Genomic DNA, 7,148 nt, shown 5'->3' with positions numbered 1-7,148 from the left:
TCCGTAAACCCTGGTCATTTCTCATGACCAGGAGCGCCTCATACGTCCGTCACGTCACATGACGTTGGCCGTCGCATCGCACGACAATCAAGTATGTATGGCTTCACACCATAGAGTCAGCCGTAAATCCTAGTCACATCGCATGACTAGGAGCGCCTCTCACGTCCGTCACATCTCATGACGTTGTCTGTTGCTTCGCATAACAATCAAGTCCCGTATGGCTTCACACCATAGGGTTAGCCATAGACCCTAGTCACATCGCATGACTAGGATCGCCTCTCATGCCCGTCACATCTTATGATGTTGGCCGTCGCATCTCGCGACAATCAATGCGCCTCACGCGCACGTTACTTCTCGTGACGACCGATGTCACTTCTCGTGACCCATCGGAAATAAATCCACTCATCATACAACGATTCACTCGGTGTATGTCGCACATCTCACCACGCATTCAAATTATTGATTTATTCAGATTCTTCCCTGTTATGTTTTGTCGTTGTTCCGACTCATTTTTCACATAGTTTGGTCGATCCAAGGGTTATATCTCATCCCAAGACGTTTTTGGCTCAATTTTATCAATTTTCTAGTCTGGACCGGTCAGTCCAGGCATTCCCGAGGTCTGGACCGGTCGGTCCAGGCATTTTCGGGCATTTCAGGCATTTTCAAGGTCTGGACCGATCGGTCTAGAGCCTGGAGACATCGTGATTTCGCGATTTCGTCCCAGATTTCGGTACGACTTCGTTGGCTCATAACTTACTCATTTCTTGTCCAAATTGAGCGCCATTTGTTTCTAAATGTTCACTGAAATGTCCCCTTTTGATTCTAACCATCAATTCATTCAATTATCACACCTATTTTCTGGGTAATGACCCGAAAGTCTCGGAATTAGAACAAGTTTGTGTTCTTCTATGAAATTTACAGTTTTTCTTCGATTTTCAAATTTTCATATCTTACTCGTTTCTTCACCAAATCGAGTTCCGTTTGTTTCTATGTGTTCATTGCAACTTCCACTTTCTAATCATGTCCAGGTTCATCGAATTAACACCATAACAATGATGAAAATGAGCTCACACAGAGGCAACTCGAGCCACTCAAATTAATCAGATTCGGATCTGATTTTGGCTGGAGTTCATGGTGTTTTCCGGTGATTCCAATGCCGATGATCCTTCCAGACCTTCTAAGGTTGTCCCTCTGTGCTTCCCCGAGCTCCCTTCCTCTTCTCTCAGTCTCTTTCTCTTCCTCTCTCTCTCTTTCTTCTCTTTCTGCTAGGTTCTTCTTCTGCAGAGAAAAATGGCTGAGGTGCCATCTTTTCAGAGGTTTTTCATCGACAAGGACGAGTCACATGAGCACTAGCTCATTCCCACTGTAAAGTCTGCATCGTGGAGGGTCCGGGGGTGGTCACGACACGTCATTTGGTACCCCACGCGCTGAGAAAAGCCTGTCTGAAGTCGGCAACTCGAGCTGGATTTGCACATGTGTCTGTCACGCTGGACCGGTCGGTCTGCCTCTTAGACCGGTCAGTCCAGACGTCCTGTTTCCCGTTTTTCATCGTTTTCTCGTCTCTTTCACATGTGGTGATTCCCGGACCTTGTCCCGATACTTTATGGTCCATTTTTAAGGTCTTTAAGACTCGTCGATCGAATTTTTCTTTTTCCGGAAACTAATTAAAATTTTCGAATCTTGATTCGGGGTATTACAGTTAATCTGCCGCAAACAATATGCGACAGATTACAACAGATACGCGACTGAAAATCGAAATCTGAATCCTGTCGCACTCTGTCGCAAGTTTTGTTGGAACTTTCCGACAGATTACGACACAAACATCTATCGCCAAGTTTTTATGATAGTTGACGACAACCTGCGACCGACATTTTGCGATAGTCTGTATGTTGTTATTTAACGACTGAATTTGTGACAAATGTATCTATCGTAATCACTTTGCGACAATTTGGCGACAACACTGACACTGTCGCAAAGGTAGTTACAAATGTGTTTTGTGTGCCACCTAATTTCTATAGCAATGTTGTCGCAAATCTGTCGTAATCTTTGTTACGACAAATATGTCTGTCGCAAATATGTCGATGTGTTTAATTATAAATATCCACGACCGACAGTTGCTAGAGTATGAGAAAAGGAAATAAAGAAAAAATCACAGAAAAAAAATGTTTTTTTCTTCAAGAATATGGATGTATGGGCGAATTGATTTGTCCAATAATCAAATATCTCGAGAGTTTGAAGAGGGATTAAAGCAATTTATGGCGTTTGCAACAAGTCAAATGTCGTATGTTGAGAATTCGAAGTTGCCCTGCCCGTGTCCGAAGTGTGAGAATCGAAAATGGCGAACTCAACATGAAGTGTGGAATCACGTTTACAGGAGAGGGTTCATGTCCAACTATTTTGTTTGGCTCGCTCATAGAAAAATGTATGATACGTCATATCATCATCACATGACCCAGAAGAACAACTTCACGTGGTGCAACCTGCTATCATTGAAGAAGAAGAAAGGAATCCATACGTAGAGATGGTGAGTGGTGCAACCTTCTCCGTGTATGGAGGAAGAACCCAATGCTGAAGCAAAACGATTTTATGACATGCTTCACACGGCGAATACTCTGATTTACGAAGGAAGCGTACAAGGACTTTCAAGATTATCGTTGTCTTCACAACTGATGAGCATGAAGACTGACTATAATCTTCCAGAGAGATGCATGGACGGATTCATCCAGATGTTTAAACAGTATCTTCCAGAAGGTAACACTGCAATATAATATATTATGAGACAAAGAGTCTGATGCGTACATTGGGTCTACCTTACCGAAAGATTGATGTTTGTGAAGATAACTGTATGATTTTCTGGAAAGAAGTTGCAGAATTGATGGAATGTCGTTTTTGTGGAAAAGGCAGATATGACCCACGCCGAAAATCTTCAAAGAAAGGCAAGTTGATTCCTTTGAAGAGAATGTTTTACATTCCTGTAACAGACCGTTTGAAAAGGTTATATCAATCCGAGAAGACAGCATCGCATATGCGGTGGCATGTTGAACATTCGTCGCCCGAAGAAGAAATGCATCATTCATCCGATGCTTTGGCTTGGAAATACTTGCAACGGTTATTTCCTGGTTTTGCAAGCGAATCTAGAAACGTATACCTGGCATTATGCATGGATGAATTTATTCCATTTGGGATGTCTGGTCCGAATTACTGGCCGGTGATTTTAACACCGTACAATTTACCTCCGGACATGTACATGAATAGAGAGTTCTTATTTCTCTCGATATTAGTTCCATGACCTAATCATCCTAGAAGGAGTCTGGATGTGTTCCTTTAACTGTTGATAGAAGAGTTGAAGGACCTTTGGAGTATTGGAGTAGTGGCATACGAAGTGTCAGTAAAACAAATCTTTTTGCTTCATGTCGTACTTATGTGGACGATTAGTGATTTTCCAACGTACTCGATGTTGCCTGGTTGGACAACGTAGGTCGCCTAGCTTGCCCATATTACATGGATGAGACAGATGCATTTTGGTTGCAGAATGGGAGGAAAATGAATTGGTTTGATTGTCATCGTCGTTTCTTACCAATGAATCATGCAATGCGCCGAAATAAAAAGAATTTCCATAAAAATAGATCAGTTGTAGGTGATAGTACTCCGCTTGAGCTCACGGGAGACGAAATATTATTTGAGCGGATCGAAGATTGTGTGAGATCACATGAGTTACGAGCTACGTCAGAAGTTGGTGGAAACGGTCATTTGCCGATTGAAGGATATGGCGAGTATAATAACTAGCATAAAAAAGTATATTTTGAGAATTGTCATATTGGAGACATCACAAGCTACGACACAATCTTAATGTGATACATATTGAGAAAACTTTCTCGATAACATCATCAACACGGTGTTGAACGTACCGCAAAAGTTGAAAGACAATCTCAACTCAAGGAAGGATATAAATCAATTTGTTCAAGAAAAGAGTTGGAGCTGACGTCTGATGGTAAGGCACATGTTCTAGTTTTTCATGTATTTGGAGAAACGCAGAAAAACTTCTTCAGATGGTTGAAGGAGGATGTGAAATTTTCTGATGGTTACTCTTGTAATCTAGCGCGATGTGTTGATATCGCAGGAAATAAGTTAACGGGTATGAAAAGTCATGATTGTCACGTCTTTATGCAACGTTTGCTTCCAATAGCATTTGCAGAGATACTTCCACAACATGTACACGATAGCCTATCAGGTATTTATGTTTAAATGTTTTTTATAGATTAAGATATATTGGTTATAATAGCTAATTTTGGGTTTAAGGTTTACTAAACATATTTTTATGTATGTTATCATAGGGATAAGCTCATTTTTTCGGAAGATTTGCAGTCGGACGCTGAAAGTTGAAGACGCTGAGTTGATGAAAGAAAATATTGTTTTGGTACTTTGCAATCTAGAGAAAATATTTTCGTCATCATTTTTTGATGTGATGGAACATTTACCAATCCATCTACCATGAGAAGCATAACTTGGTGGACCGGTTCAATTTAGGTACGTTATTGATGTAGTTTATGTGTTTGTATTTAAGCATTTATGATATATATATATATATATATATATGTTTAACTATTTCTAATGGATTTGTTGGATTTTTTAGATGGATGTATTCGTTCGAATGATTTATATACCATTTGAAGAAAAAGGCAAAACAAAAGACGTTTGTTGAAGGATCAATTGCTTAACAATATATCAATGAGGAAATTTCATTTTTCACCTCATATTATTTTGAAGATCAAGTGGTCACGAAGAGCAGAGGTGCAAATAGATCATTCCATTGCGATGACGGGCCTAATTATCCGACAAATGCATAGATACCACAAATATTCTATAGAAAAGGGAGATGTGGTGGTAAGCCAAGCGATGCTTATTTACATGATAAAGACTATCATGTAGTTCATACATTCGTGTTGTTGAATTGTGAACAAATTCTTCCATTTGAGAGGTTTGTATTTAATTATATTTAATATTTTTGTCCCAGTAAATATTAAATTAATTATTCAGAATTAATTAACTATTAAAATTATTTTTTTTCAGATTTTTGATGATCAAGTATACAACACGTATGGTGACGTAAGTAACGAGAAATTGACGAACATTAAAGAGAAAGGGTTTGCAACATGGTTAACAGAATATGTAAGTTAATTTTAAAATAAATATAATTTAAATAATATTATCGAGTACGTAAAATTAATCAACTATGTATGTCTTGCAGATTCGATCATCACCAGAACAACATCCGTTGTGGTTGCACGAGGTAGTTGAAAGACCCACTTGTCGTGTCACACGTTGGCCAATGTTTTTTAGCAGAGGATTCTTTTCCATACACACGAACACGGGCAACATCGTTCAACACTGAATTATGGGGTGTGTGTGTGAAAGGTTCAGAATACCGTGCGTCTGAGGATGAACCGGATTTTTATGGCATCTTGCAAGACATTTTTGAACTTCAATATGCGGGTCATTATAGACTAAAAGTGATGATATTTAGGTGTGATTGGTATGATCCAACCCCCGTTAGAGGGATCAGAGTCAACAAAACAGGTGTGATTGACATATGTTACACTCGACGATATGGGAAGTACGATCCTTTTATAATGGCGTCTCAGGCAGATCAAGTGTGTTACATCCCTTATCCGAAAAAATACAAGAAGGTCAGATGTGGATTGGAGGGCTATCGTAAAGATCAATCCTAGAGGAACTACTGTTCAAGAAGAATTTCCTGAACAAGTCCCGCTTTAAGACACTACAAAAAAAAAATCATATATCAACGGATATTATCAACGGAATTATCCGTTGATATAATTTCAACGGATTATCAACAGATCAAACCCGTTGCTAATGTCAACGGAAATCAACGAAATTGCAACGGATGTAGTAGCGGAGCTTTTCCGTTGATAATCCGTTGATAATTACAATGGAATATCCACGGGTAGTTCCATTGATATATTTCAACAATTTTATACAACAGAATTCAGGCGTTGCTTACTTTCAACGGCTAAATATCAACAGATTCATGTCATTGGAATTATCAACGGATGTCCGTTGATAATTTGGCTGTTTTCTTTGCAACGGATGTCCGTTGATAGTTGTGGCTGTTTTAGTTTCAACGGACATCCTTGATATATCGATTATATAACAAACCGCATTCTCTCTCTCATTCACACCAAAATCTCTCAAAATGTCTTCTTCTTTCTCAAACCGAAATATACATGTTTCAAGGCAGTGGATGTATCGTAGAGAAGATCCAACAACAAAAGAAGTTACACCGGAGTTCTGTGCTGGTTTGGAGCATTTTATGAGTTTTGCTTCAATGCAACCTTTATGTCAAAAGCGTGGAAAATTGCAATGTCCATGTAAAGGCTGTAGAAATTTAAAATTTCTATGCCAAGAAGTGGTATGCAAACATCTATATCGAAGGGGTTTTATGAATGATTACTACGCATGGAGAAGAAGTCAGGACAACGACGAATACTGTTGTATGTGATGGTTCTGATGCTCTAGGATGATCATACGATATGAGAACTATGTATGATATGATGAATTCATTGGATGAATGCACTGTTTGTTCGTTATTTATCTTGCATATTTGATAAATAGTGAAATCCATGGATCGTTACGAACGATCCTAAATTCCTTAGGTTCATAAATCCATCAAATAGCATCAGGTGGAAAAGGTTCTACAAGAAACATATAACCTGGAATTAGTCGTTTCAACTCCGTAGGTTCCAAACAACAATCTCATACCACAAACTATATATAGAAAGTCTGGAGAACTATCAATTCGACACGGTTCAACCACGTTTTACAAAGTCACTAGATCATCAAGATATTCCTACTCTATCATCCCACAAATCTTACAAATGATGTTCAAAACGGGTTTTCAAGGTATGCACGTGAACCTATATGAACCTAAATCTATATGTCAAATGCAATCATGCAAACCTAACAAAAAAACCCATCTATATGAAAATTAAAAAAAACGTGTGAATGCAACTAATGCAAAATGATATGTAAAAGTGGAAAATTTTTCCTAAGTCTATATGCCATGATAAGATGCACCTAAACTAAATGCAATCCCAAGTCGATAGGCCTGAATGTGTGAAGGATCTATC

The sequence above is a fragment of the Tarenaya hassleriana genome, unplaced genomic scaffold (genome assembly GCF_000463585.1).
Source record: "Tarenaya hassleriana unplaced genomic scaffold, ASM46358v1 Cleome106, whole genome shotgun sequence".
Classification (NCBI taxonomy): domain Eukaryota; kingdom Viridiplantae; phylum Streptophyta; class Magnoliopsida; order Brassicales; family Cleomaceae; genus Tarenaya; species Tarenaya hassleriana.
Note: the sequence above shows the minus strand (reverse complement) of the source record.